Raw genomic sequence first — 14,559 nt, 5'->3', positions numbered from 1 at the left:
CTCTGCCCTTGCAGCAAAACTAACCAGCAATTGATCAGACTTTCTGAATGATTAGTCCTGTCTAAATAGAATCTGAGCTGCCTGTGCACATCTAGAAAGTGCAGGATCCTTTCCCCCTTGTTCTGTGGGTTAGGGAAAAAGGTGGGCAAATAAACGGACTGGTTGAGAGCCACATTGCACACCACTTTGGGTATGAAGGATAGGTTAGTCCTGAGGGAAACTCTGTCAGCATGGAAGATGATGACGGGCTCCACAGCCATGAGTGCTTGTAGCTCACAGACCTTTCTGGCTGAAGTGATGGACAGAAGAAAAGCTGTCTTCCAGGAGAGAAATTTTAACTCTGCTGAAGATGCTGGTTCGAACGGGGGCAGGGGGAGCTTTTCCAATACAAAGTTAAGGTCCCAAGCTGGAGTAGGTGCTCTTCTGGGTGGTCTTAACTTGCTAGCCCCTCTTAGGAATTGTTTGATCAGAAGGTGTGATAAAAGGGGCTGCTCAGTGGGGAAATGAGCAGAGATAGTTGAGGCATTAATTTTAACAAAGGAGAAAGAGAGACCACTGTGTAACAGGTCAGCTAAGTAATCCAGGATGAGAGGGAGAGAGGGCTGTGCCGTATCGGCTCCCTTAGTCTGAATCCAGGTGCAGAACCTTTCCAATTTGTCAGCATAAGATTTTCTAGTGCTAGGGCATCTGGCCTCACGTATAACATCTAGAACCTGTTTACTGAGGTTGGCAGATTGATCAGTGGTTAGGGAATAAGCCAAGCTGTCAAATTGAGGGTCTGCAATTGGGGATGCATGAATTCTCCTTCCCTCTGGGTCAGGAGGGTTGGGATCTGAGAGAGATGCCATGGTGGCAGTGAGAACAGGCTGCGTAGCAGTGGGTACCAGTGCTGGCGAGGCCAGCCTGGAGCAATAAGAATTGCCCTTGGTTTTTCCTCCCTTATTTTGAGCAAAACCCTGGGGATGAGAAGTATTGGAGGAAAGGCATGGACTGATATACTCACCCAAGGGAAGGACAGGGCATCCACTTTCCAAGCCATGCAGTGATGCACCCTGGTGCAGAACTTGCTGAGCTGATGGTTGTTGTGGGAGGCAAAGAGGTCGACCTTCGAGGTGCCCCATTTCTCAGTTATTAGGGTGAAGGTTCTTTTGTCTGGCTGCCACTTGTGTGGGTCCAGAAGATTTCTGCTTAAGTGGTCTGCCAGTGAGTTTAGAGAACCTGGCAGAGATTGTGCTAATAGATGGATTTGCATGGCAGAGGCTGTGTGCCAAAGGGTCATGGTCAGCCTGCACAGAGGGTAGGAGTGAGTCCCTCCCTGCTTGCTGATATACCACATCACAGTGGTGGTCTGTTTTAATCTGGAGAGCCCCTGGGGAGAGAAGGGGCCTGAAAGCTGTCAATGCATGCTGGACAGCTAACACCTCTTTTTGGTTGATGTGCAGATGGATTTGCTGTGGACTCCACTGGTCCTGTATGCACCTGCCATCCAGGTGTGCACCCCAGGCATAGTCTGATGCGTCTGGGCGATGGGGGTGGGGTGTTGGTGGTCAGAAAGGTAGTCCCTTGTTGTGGGAGCATGCTGCTGTCCACCAAAGAAATTGTTTTCCTGAGGCAAGGTATCATGGGTATAAGAGTTTCCAGGTCTTGCAGTGTTGACACCAAAGGCTTTTTAGGTACCCTTGAAGCTTTCTCATATGCAGTCTGGCATATGGAATGAGTAGAATAAGAGATGCCATGAACCCCAGAGCTTGCAGGATTTTCCTTGTAGATAACTGGGGTCTGGTAACTAGTTGAGAGAAGTAGGCTGTCACGTAAGTTTGTTTTCTGGTATAAGGAAAGCCATCTAGGACGCTGTGTCCAGGATTGCTCCCAGGACTATAATCCTTTGGGTGGGTACTAGTTTGGATTTCTTTTCATTGATCGTGTACCCTAGTGAGGTCAGTAGGGATTGTACAAAGGCCAAGTGCTTCAACAGCTTTTCCTGACTGTTTGCCTGAACTAGGCAGTCATCTAAGTATGGGTAAATTTGGATATTCCTTTGTTTGAAAAAGAAAAAGGCCAGAGCCAGATATTTTGTGAAAACTCTGGGAACAGTAGATAAGCCAAAGGGAAGTGCAGAGAACTTAAAGTGCAGAGATCCTGCCCTGAAACATAGATATTTCCTGCATGATTCCCTGACAGGAATGTGGAGATAGGCCTCTTTTAGGTCTAGGGTGGCTAGCCAAGCATCCTTGGAGAGCATGAGTAGCAGCTGCTGGAGGGTGAGCATTCTGAATTTTGGTATCACCATGACGGTGTTTAGAATGGATAGATCAAGGATGGCTAGCCAAGCATCCTTGGAGAGCATGAGTAGCAGCTGCTGGAGGGTGAGCATTTTGAATTTTGGTATCACCATGATGGTGTTTAGAATGGATAGATCAAGGATAGGGCGCCAGTTGCCCTCTTTTCTGGGTACCAGAAAAATCTGGAGTAGAAACCTTGGCCTTTCTGCTCTGCAGGAACGTGCTCTATTGCCCTCATAGAGAGCAGGGAAAGGACTTGCTTTTGCACCTCTGCCCACTGGTTTGGAGGTAGATCTGGGAACCCTTTTGGGGATGGAAGAGTGTGGAAAGGCAAAGGGAGGGGGTGATGGAGGAGAGTCATTGTGAGTTCTTATTATGAGGGGTGGCTTAGAAAGTACAGTTTTGTACCTACCATAAATGTAGATGTCCGAATTGGATAGCATCTGCAGTCATAACAACTGGGTTGTCCTGTGTCGCAGCCCAGCCCTTCAGTCGGCCCGGTCAGTCGGGTCCGCCGGCTGTTCGGGTTGATTCACCTTCACCCATCTCTGTCTCTGTTGGACTATAAAAGCATCAGCCATTCCACGTTCTTCTCTCTTGTGTTTTCCCCAGATGCCAGAGAAGCCCTATAGAAGGAAAAAAATTTTGGATAGATACCAATGTTTCCAAAAGATAGAGGTAAACACAAAAAAAATAATGTATGTACAAAATACAATACAACAAAAAATGAAGAAAAAAAATCCCCCACTAGTGGCTATAGACTAAGTAGGGGACCCTAAAGAGGAGACAGAGGGGGGGGGAGGGTTTGATGACACTGCTACATCTACATTTACATTAGGTACAAAACTGTACAAAACTGTACATGGATGCATCTGATGCATGGTAGAATACCATAGACTAACATAAATAATAACTAGGGAACTAAAGGAGGAATTTAAAAAAAGTAAATTATGGTGCAGTTGCAGAACTGCAGACCCATCTGGAATATCTGATCTGGAATATCTATATTATATAAATTAATGCAATGTACACGCGAGTCAAGTGACAATGTCTTTAATGTCCCAATAATGTCTTTGGGGTAGTGGCTGTGGTGCTGTTGGCTTGTAGAAGTGTCTTGTGGAATTGTAGAATATGTCTGAATGACAGAAGTAACTGGATCATTCAGAATTGGAGATCCATTTTTTGGAAATCTATCCATTTGGAGACTGTCTGCTTCTTGAAAGCTTTTCCTCCTGTCTAAATGTGTTGAGTTGTTTAAAGTTTTTTTGTTCTGTCCAAGTAGTAGCGTAGTCCAAGTAGTAGCACATCCAAGGTATGGCATTGGCTATGTTTTCCCATCTGTTTTAAGGGTTTTAAGGTTTTTGCTGATTGGTAGGCAATGGTAAATGTGCCACAAAGGCGGACACCTATACAGTGGAAGATTAGAAAGGGTTGCACTCTTCAAAAGTCCTGTAGGAAATGTAGGCCTGTGGGCTGTTAGACCCTGTGCCAGGAGTAAAAGAAGTTGTGAAATTGTGTGTTGTAGGAAATGCTGGGTGTGAGACCAGTAGGATTCAATCTGCTGTTGCAAGTTGTTGTTGGTGTCCTGTTAGTACAAGTCAGACAAAGTTGAAAGTTGAGTTTTTCTAACAATTCCTGGTGGGTGGGTGCTGGAGGTACTTCTGAAGCAAACCCCTGGAAAACAGCTGATGGAAGCTGAAAGTGTGGGGAATAGCTCAAAGCTGTATTCTGCTGAAATAGCTGATCTGAGATGATAGAGTTATCTTATGTAGGATACATGAAACTCTTTTGAAGATAGGATAATTCCAGACATTTTCCATAATCCCACATGATCCTTCTTTTCCTCTTCAAGCAAACCTTTTACCTCCTCTTTCCATCGTTTCAGTTTGAATGATTGCTCTTGAAGGAAGAATAATGTCTTAAACTCTTTGTGAAAGTTCTGTATTAGCAGTGCTGTGTGAGCTTTTATGCAGTTGCATTGCAGGTTTTTTTAGATTGTTTTAGTTTTAGTCAGAGAGTTGGAAGTTGTTTGTGAGTGCCACATCTGAATTGTAGGGATTTGGCCACATATTGTTCTCAGTAGTGGGTACCAATGCTGTCTTAGCCAGTTTGAGCCTATCAGATGGAGCTATGAATTTCCTCCTTGGGCGAGGCTCCTTGATTTTTAGAAGTACTTTGTGTATCTGGGGAAGAGGTGAATTTTTTGATGCTGTGATTTTGAGGTCCACTTGCTTGAAGTGAGTCCAGCTGCCTAAGGTGTGGGATTTTTGAGAGTGTGTGATTGAGAGAGTGCTTCGAGATATCTATGAATGGCATTTAGATAGGTCTGGGGGCATTCTATCTTCTTGAGGTACAAGATTTCCTTAGTAACTGATGTTGTAACGCTGTGGCATATCTATTAAGCTCCATTTTTTCTTTGTCAAAGTGGGCCTGTGCCTGTAACTGGATGTGTGTTGTGCCGTTGTAGGTCATGTAGCCTCATGCTGCTGTCCTGTAGTAAGTAAGAGTGCCCTCCTGTTGTTTGTGTACTTTGGATTGGTGAGTGTGTTGTGCCACATATCATCAAGTGGTCCTCCTTGAGTTGAAGTCTGAACTTTTGGATTGCCAGTTTTACTGCCAGCATTTCTTTTGGGTTGGTGTGAAGCATCTATTGGTTGTGTGTCCACAATCCTTGGGCATTGTCCATGATGCAGCCCCCATCTTAGTCTGCAGCATCTGTGCCCAATCCTAGGTCTGACATGGTATTTGTGATGATGGGACGGGCTGTCTGTGTTGGGCTACATAAATGACTTAGGTTCCATGAGTTTAACAATGGGACTGGGTTTTGGAACCATTCTTATAGGATTTCGTGTTATGCCCAAGGCTCTTAGTAAACCTGTAACTGTTTCTCATATGTAGTCTGTAGTCATGGAACCAAATGAAAGTCTTATGTTGTGAAACCCAATTGCTGCAGTACCTTTCTTGCTGTTAACTTGTTTTTCTTTCTGTAGTGCCAGGAAGGATGGTAGTGTAGTTATTTTTTTTTAATTCTTTGTTTTTGTTTTGTCTTGTTTGGCAAATGTCCCTGTAAACCAGGAAAGTCCTTGTCTGGGATGGTATCTTTGTTTTGTGACTTATTATGTATCAGTGATAATAAAGTTGAAGCAAGTAAATGACCTTCCTATGTAGGCTTGTCCCTTTGTGCTGTTGTCTCCTTCCTTGTCGTCAGTGTCTCAGATTCCATTTGAATTCATTGTAGTGAATAATTTAGCAGATGATCTTATGAATGCAGGAATTTCTTGGATCTCATAGATATTGGCTTCAGCCTGATAGGAATGCAGATATTGATAGTCTACTGGGACTGAAATGAATTTCTCCACTCTGATGTAGATTTATCAGGGACGTGCAGGTATGCCTCCTGAGATCTAGAGGTAGGAACACCGTATGAATTGGGGGAGAAGTTTTTAAGTCTTGGAACTATTGCTGTTCTGGGACAATGATGTAAGTATTCAGGGTGGACAGGTCTAGAATTGGTCTCCTCTTTTTTTTTCTCTTGTTGACAGGAATAGATCAGTCTCCTTTTTTCCTTCTTTGGAACTTGTAACCTCTCTTCTATGGTCAGCGTTCTTAACTTTTCTTTTGTTATTTCTGTTGTCTCTTTTCTTTTTTTTTGGCCATTATCTTTTTGTCTCTCCTCTTGGTTTTGTTGTGTGTGGAACAGTCTTTGGCACAAGTTTGATGTAGGAAAAAAATGTTCTCCTTTCAGCGGTGGTTTGACCTTTTGGTAAGTTAAGTTAGCTTTTAGAGGAGGATTGCTTTGTTCCTGTTTAGGTGTAAGTTACTGTTTGAGGTCTCACTCGTGTGTAAGTAGTGATTGGTGTGGTGGTGTGGAGCAGTCTCGGGGGTTGTTGCCATGTCCTGCCTCTTTCTCTCTGCTGGGATTGCCTTTTGCCTTTGGAAAATCTTTCATTTGCTGTGTCTTGACCTTGTGGGTTGGAACCCCCATTGAAAGGCCTAACTCCCTTAACCTTGTTTCTTTTTGGAGTTTTAAGCCCTTTAGCCAGGTGTGCCAAACTGTCTTTTTTAACATTGAGGAGCATCCTGCAATTTAGATAACACATGATCCGGTAAATCCAAATGGAGCATCTAGCAATTTAGATTTGACGCAGGATTTTAATAACATTGTTCCAATAAAGCTTCATCATCTAGCAGCCACATTTTAAAGAATGAATGTACTAACTTGCTCCTGTATCCATGCATAACCAATAGTTAAACTATTGTGATTCATTCTTACTTATTTTTTTTTCTATTTCATTCATCATAAACTCTGGTATTGTATCATTTCATCTGAATGTTTAAAGCTCTTTCTGAGAGACAAGCTGTATCGAAATTGACACCGGGTCTCTGTCTCTACCTGTGGCTTCCAAGCAAGGTAAGAGAGTATCTGAAGTCTGGCACTTGTACTCTCTGCTCACAGGGTTTTAGGGTTGGGGTCTGCAAGGGGGAGGGGCCCAGGGTGCTGGGTGGGGAGTGGCACCCTGAAAAAGGAGTTTGGGTCTGCTATGGCAGCAAGGGTAAAGGTCTGTGGTTTGGCAGGGCTGGAGTCTGGAATCATGAGAACAGAAGACGGTATTGAAAGGGTCTGGCACAGAGAGAACATCCCCAGGCATTTAGGTCTGTGCCGAGGAAGGTGCAAAAGTAGAAGAACATGTTCTGAACAAATTGGAACTAAGCTGCCATTGGAGGTAGCTCCTGTCTGAGGGGAAGGCAGCTGCAAAGGAGTCTTCTGGATGGAGGGCTCTCCATCAGAATGGAAATATCAGCATGGGAAGCTGCTGAATGGGTGTCTCATTCAGAGAATCATCAGGAGTGCTTCTGGTGCATCAGGGAGATCAGGCCAGATTCTTCTCTGGCAGCTGAGAGACCCTCCCTGGCTGATGAGGGGCTGTAACTAGGTGTCTGCGAGATCCAGATCTGCTGCTGAGGACAGGGATCCATGGCCAAAAGGGCCTGGTAGAGAATTTTAACAGCCTGTGTTTAATCTGGGAGGCAAAATTAAGCTGGGGCCTATTAGCCCAATGCACGTAGACCTCCAGCTTTGGGAGCCGATTCAGGCACCACGTTGAGGTTTAATGGGGTTTGGCCGAGAGAATAGTGCAGAGTCAGTGGTGGGTAAGTAGGCCGAAGGGAATTGTGTCGAGGAGCCTTCTTTTACCATGGCGGCAGTGACCTGACCGAGGGTCTTTTCTGTGTCTTGGCAAAATCAGGTGTCGGCAAAGTTTCAGGACTTGTGGTTTTCAGCCTTTGTGGGCTAGAAACCAAGCAGCACAGACCTTTGCCAGAACAGAAAACTTTTGGCAGAATCGTGGTTTTTGGCGGTCCGGGCGGCGCCGAAGTCCTGTGTTTCTAGGAAAAGAAAAAATCTTTACCTTTTTTTCTGAATCCCTAAGTTAAGTCCGAAAATAAAAACGGGTACAAGAAGCGGCTGCGGAGGTCAGGGCTGGCGCAAAAGCACCAGGATCCGGGGAAGAAAACTGTTCTTTGTTGGAGGACAGGGGGTCCCAGCGTTTTTCGAGGTTTTGACTGAAAGGCAGGAAGAGTCTAGGCAAGAAAACGTGCCGCAGCCTGAGCCTATGCCACGAAGTAATCTCTGGATCGAGAACCCGGGCTTAGTAACCGCTTTTCGACTTGCGCCTGCGCAGGAGGACTTTTCCCGACAGTCGGCTGAGCTTAACAGATCCATGAAGGGCAGCTTTGATACCTTGACTGACAGAATCGCGGCGAGGGCTTGCTGATCGGCCAACTGAAACAGAGCGACTCCTGGACAGTTCCCTGTTTTTGAAGTGGACGAATTCCACTGTTTTGATCTCAGTATTCCCTGTGGCTGTTGTCTGAGGGATCTGCTTCCATGGGGTCTGGGCTGAACTGACCTGGTGGGAGCAGGAATGGATCAGTGTTTGTAGGGGTAATGCCTGCTGAACCTGGGTGGCTGGACTTGTAAGAAATCCTCAACTGTCTGCATAGATTTAGCTTTTTCTTCCATCTTTTTTAAGACCTCCTCTGCTTTAGTGTCAAATAAGTTGTCTTTGTGCAAGGGTGCATCCAACAATTTAGATTTAACATGGTCTGGCAAGGGTTGTTCCTTAAGCCATGCATGCTATCTAAGGACAGAACCGGTGACTGCTGCCCTCCAAGAAGCTTCTAGGGCATCAAAACCACAGTGTAAGATGTGCTTAGTTACTTGACTTGCAGACTGCATTAACTCTTATAACTCTTTAGATTCTGCACAAGCAGGAAAGGGAGACAATTTTTGTTTGAGGAATTCCATGGTATGTTGCTGAAATTTTAGCATATGGAGCTGGCAATTTAGTGCTCTGATAGCAAGAGTAGCAGAGGTGTATACTTTTTTACCCCATCTGTCTAGTGCTCAGGAATCCCTGTCTGAGGGGTTGGGATTCTAAGCAGAGGTTGACTGAATTCCTTTAGGCCCTTGAGAAATTATCTCAGGGTTGGCAGTAAGATTTTTGAAAAGAAATTTGTGTGAGTCAGGGACTCTCTAATACCGGTCAGGTTTTCTAGGTGCAGGTGGGAGGGTGTCTGGAGTCAAAGTGGATTCCAGGAAAAAATTGTCCACAACATCCAGGACTGGGGGAATGGCCAGGGGTCTGTGTTGTGAAAGATCTAAGAATTCCCCGAGCCTCTTTTTAGACTGAGGGTAGTCCTGACATTCCCACTGGAAATGCTCCCTTAAGGTATGAAAGGTTACCCCAAACGAAAAGTCCTTGGGGAGGAGAGGCTGAAGGAATGGAGTCCTCTGCATCAGAACCTTCATAAGCAGAGAGGGGTTGCATGTCTTCATAATCTGATGCATCAGAGTCATCAGACTCCTGTTCAGACAAAACTACTGGGGACAGATCTCTCTTTTGGAAGGAGTAGCTTGGCTTCCCCTGATCAGCATGCCATTTTAAGCAACTGAGACTGAGGAAAGGAAACAGGTGCCTGAGATTGGGTCGGTGTCTTGGGTGTGGTTTATACCCTGGGCTTTATAAACTCGGTAGTTTTCAAAAGAACAGTAGACACAAAATAAGTCGTTGGTTTGTGTAGAGAATCGGTAGGGCAAAGTATGTCCTCGGAAGCCGGTGCCTGCTCAGCGGCTCCGGACCCATCCAAGGGAGAGACAACCACAGGATCCTTTGTCGAAGAAGAGTTTTGCGGCATACCGGACTCCAAAAGGGTCTCAGTAGCGGCCTGTAAATCCACAGAAGCGGGCATCAGGGGTTGCGAAAGCACCTCACTGAGGACCGCAGAAGTGACGACTAGCTTAATGGAAGCATCGTCGGTAGGTTTGGACCTGTGCGCTCTGTCTCTGTCTTTACCCTTATGTTTTTTTGGAAGATCTGCTGTTGGATGACTTACCAAAGCCATATATTAGAAGACTGTAAGTGAAAATATCTAGCTATAATACTGGCCTGACGAAGTATAGTTCTGGCATTGAACAAAGCACAGAAGTGACAGCAGGGGACGTCGTGGTCTGGGCCTAAGCAAGTGATGCAGTAAGAATGAAGGTCTCGGTGTGGTATTTGCTTTCCACAGAGAGACAATTGTTAACTTTTTAGGTTAGAGCAAGAAAAAAGGATCCCCAACAGAGTACTGAGCTTTAGAAGACTTCAGCTTCAATTCAGAAGAAAAAACTCCGGTAGCGGCCAGCCGGCCCTCGTGCAAACTGCTTCTGCTTCGGGCTCCATGGCAAGAAAGACTGATGTAATGGCATCGGCTGCCTTACTTTATACTACTGATGACCTGACGTCAGTCCTGAAGCGACAGCAACTGAAGCAGAAATATTAAGCCTATGGTATTCGAGCCGGCGGAGGGCTACCCTGGCAGGGATAACTCAAAAGTGATGACTGCAACAGTGAAACACGAAGAACATCTGTCACCATCTTGTTGAACACCCAAGAAACTGTGGCGAGATAAATGGCAGTGGCCTGAACTGATACAGACTGGTCCCAAACATAAGTGGAGAAACCTGCTGGATTGCCTCTGGATCTTGATATGACAGGAAACATCGTGGAGATTGATAGAAGACATCCAATTGTCCTTCCTCAATACAGGCAAAATGGACTGTGCTGTGACCATCTGGAATTTTGGCTGCCTGACATATTGATTTAGACTGCTGAGATCCAGTACTGGTCTGAGGTCGCCTGTCTGTTTTGGAACTAAAAAGAAACCTGGAATAAACTCCGGAGCCTAATTCATCTGGGATGGAAGACTCTTGTTTAGCAACTTTGAAACTTCTGTTGCTGCAGACTCCAGCTGATTGGGTGGAGTACTTGGAATCTTTAGTCTTATCCTTGTGAAATCCAAAAGGGGCACTGTATAACCTCTGGTGATGATCTTTAACACCCATGAAGTGAAGTTATGGTTTGCCAGGCTAGAGCGTGTAAGGAAAAATGCCCCCCAACTGCATCCAGCGTGCAGCAATCTGGCAAACATTCAGGGATGCTGATAAGTTTTCTTGGCAAAAGGCCCATGGAAACCTTGATTTTGTGGTCCACGTCTGTTTCACGGGGGATGTCCAGTTGGTGTGCCTCCTCCCCTGCTTCGGGAAGGTCTACTTTTTGAACCACATTTTTCTCCTTCCTCTTTGACTCCTGGTAAAGTATCTTTGAGGAGCAGAAAAACATATTCCTATAGCAAAAATAGTCTTACTGTTCACAATTGGTAAGTGTTTCTTTTGGCTTTTGGTCCAAACAAGGTAGAATTATTGTAGGGGGCATTTATGAAGAAAGAACAGTTGTGTAAAATCTTACCATAATCATAGATGCCCTATTCTATATGTTGCAGTATTCATAACATGGGGAGTCGTCGCCAGGTGACTCGAATGTCTGGGCAGTAAACAAAAGTCTAAAGCTACTGTAGGGTATGTGCGACATTGCACACAGAAAGTACAGTTGTGTACACTTACGAGAAATGTAGATGTTCGAGTGTACTCACTGTTGCAGTCGTTACATTTGGGTAATCTGCTGGCAGGTTGCCCTCAGTCGGTCTGATTAACAAAGTCTTGTGTCCTACGTCGGTTGCTGTCCCTTCTTCCATGACATCAGGTCGTCAGGGGTATAAAACATGCAGCCGACGCCATTACATCAGTTTTTCTTGCCCCAGATGTCAGGTCCCCCCCCCTAAAGGGGAGCAAATAAACACAAAAACACAAAAGTATACCTCCAACAAAAAGCAAATACACCAAAATGCTTTGAAGCATAGTAAAGGAAAGTAGAGGTATAGCCAGAAAAAAACTAGGGGGCTGGAGGGAGGGTAACTAGGACTTCAACAGTGAATACACTCGAACATCTACATTTATAGTAAGTGTACACAACTGTACTATGTTCTTCATGTTTCACTGTTGCAGTCATTACATTTGGGTAGATTCCCAAAGCTATGGTTGGGAGGAGGAGTTTATACAGCATTAGGGCCAGCTATAAGGTCCTGCAAGACAGCAGTGGCAAAGCCAGCTCTGGATTTACAGAAAATTGGTAATTGATAATGCTTGGTGAAAGTATGTACAGAGCTCCAGGTAGCAGCTTCTAGGATGTCCCTGGTAGGAACACCTCTGATTAAGGCTGCAGAAGTAGATGCAGCCCTGGTGGAGTGAGATCTAATCCCCTGGGGGATAGGTTTTCCATGGTGCTTATAGCAGAAATGAATGCAATGGCTTATCCATTTAGAAATGGTTTGTTTTGAAATAGCCTTCCCCTCTGCCCCTGCAGCAAATGCTACTAGCAGTTGTTTAGAGTTTCTTCGAGATTTAGTCCTGTCCAAGTAGAATCTAAGTTGTCTGTGCACATCTAAGGAATGCATAATCCATTCCCCTTTGTTCTGTGGATTGGGAAAGAAGGTTGGCAAATGAATGGACTGATTAAGAGCCACACTGGAAACCACCATGGGCATGAAGAATGGATTGGTCCTGAGAGATACCCTGTCCGCATGAAAGATGATGAAAGGCTCCACTGCCATAAGGGCCTGTAATTCAGATATCCTTCTAGATGAAGTGATTGCTAAAAGGAAGGCTGTTTTCCAAGAAAGAAAGTCTGCAGTAGCAGCTGGCTTGAAAGGAGGTAGAGTGAGTTTCTCCAAAGCAAAGTTAAGGTCCCAGGCAGGGATAGGAGCTCTCCTGGGTGGTCTCAAGTTTTTTGCCCCTTGAGATACTGCTTGAGCACAGGATGAGAGAAGAGAGGAGGTTCTGTGTTATAATGAACTAAAATAGCTGAGGCGTGGATTTTAATGGAGGAAAAAGACAGGCCCTTGTGAAGCATCTCACTTAAGTATTGCAAAATCTGAGGTAAACTGGGCGCTGCTCATCCCTAAAAACTGATTCCAGGCACAGAATCTTTTTCATTTGTCAGCATAAGATTTTCTAGTACTAGGTCTCCTTGCCTCCAAGATGACATCCATCACAGGTTTGCTGAGGGATGATAAGGGTGAATTTAGGTGATTAGCCAGGCTGCAAGGTTCAATGTTGGAAGCTGAGGGTGCAGAATTTGGTTCTCCTGCTGAGACAGCAGGGAAGGGGTCTGAGGCAGGTGCCATGGAGATATGTGCGACACACTGCGCAGGAGGGGGTATCAGTGTTGGCGCAGCCAGTCTGGAGCAATCAAAATCATCCTTGGTTTGTCCTGTTTGACTTTTAGTAGAACTTTGGAGAGCAGAGGTAGAGGGGGAAAGCTGTACACCAATAGGTTTTTCCAGAAGGAATGAGCATCCACTTTCCAGGCTCGTTTGTGGGGAGTCCTTCTGCAAAACTTGTCCAACTGGTAGTTCTGGGGGGTGCAAAGAGATCTATGTCTGGGCTCCCCCATTCGCTTGTCAACATGTTGAAAAAGTACAGTTTTGTACCTACCATAAATGTAGATGTTCGAGTGTTCACCCTGCTGCAGTCATCACACTTGGGTTATCCTGACGTCAGGCGGTCCCGCAGTCGGCCGGATTTCCAAAGTCTTGGTCCGAAGTCGGTTGCTGTCACCTCATCCCTGACGTCAGTGCGCCAGGGGTATACATATTGCAACTGACGCCATTTTCTTCAGTTTTTCTTGCCCCAGATGTCAGGTGCCCCCAAAAGGGTGATCCAAATTAGTACCAAAAGGTGTGAACACTGTACAGACACAAAATCCCTTCAGCTATAAGCAAATACACCAGTAAGGCATAGCAAAGATTTAGCCAGTAGATCAGAGGGGTTGGAGGGAGGGTAACCTGGACTGCAGCAGGGTGAACACTCGAACATCTACATTTATGGTAGGTTAAAACTGTACTATGTTCCTCGTGTTACCCTGCTGCAGTCATCACACTTGGGTAGAGTCCCAAAGCTAAGGTAGGGTGGAGGCATCATAGAGGGTTAGTGGAGGCAATGAGGCCCTGCAGAACTGCAGTGGCGAAGCCTGTCCTGGACTTAGAATAAAGAGGTAAGTGATAGTGTTTGGTGAAGTTGTGTACAGAACTCCAAGTTGCAGCTTCTAAAATTTCCTTGGTAGGAACCCCCCTGAGAAAGGCTGTAGAGGTAGCTTTTGCCCTGGTAGAGTGGGATCTAATGGTAGGAGGAACTGGTTTCCCATGATGGGTATAGCAGAATCGTATGCAATGGCCTATCCATTTAGAAATGGTTTGCTTGGCTATGGCCCTCCCTTGAGAAGCTGTAGCATAGGAAACAAAGAGCTGGTCAGTTTTTCTGAAAGCCTTAGTTTTATCCAAGTAGTAACGAAGCTGCCTGTGAATGTCCAAGGAGTGCAGGAGTCTCTCACCTTTGTTCTGTGGATTGGGGAAGAAAGTGGGTAGGTGGATGGTTTGATTTAAAGCTACACTGGAAACCACCTTAGGCATGAAGGAAGGATTAGTTCGTAGAGAAACTCTGTCTTGATGAAAAATGAGGGAAGGTTCCACTGCCATAAGTGCCTGTAATTCTGAGACTCTCCTAGCAGAAGTTATTGCCAGGAGCAGGGCAGTCTTCCAAGATAGGAACTGAAGGACTGCAGAAAAAGCTGGTTCAAAGGGATGCAGCGTTAGTTTTTCCAGAACAAAGTTGAGGTCCCATGTTGGTGTAGGAGCTCTTCTAGGTGGTCTAATGTTTTTTGCCCCTCTAAGGAACTGCCTTAGGAGAGGATTTGAAAATAAAGGTGGATTCGTGTCGTAGTGAGCTGAAATAGCTGATGAATGGATCTTAATTGAGGAGAAGGAAAGTCCTTTATGCAACATCTCAGCTAAGTACTGCAGAATGTGAGGCATATGAGGCTGAGTTGTGTCTTGGCCTTTA

Source organism: Protopterus annectens, chromosome 15.part0 (assembly GCF_019279795.1).
Source record: "Protopterus annectens isolate FY-2018-M chromosome 15.part0, PAN1.0, whole genome shotgun sequence".
In the NCBI taxonomy this organism is placed as follows: Eukaryota; Metazoa; Chordata; order Ceratodontiformes; family Protopteridae; genus Protopterus; species Protopterus annectens.
Note: the sequence above shows the minus strand (reverse complement) of the source record.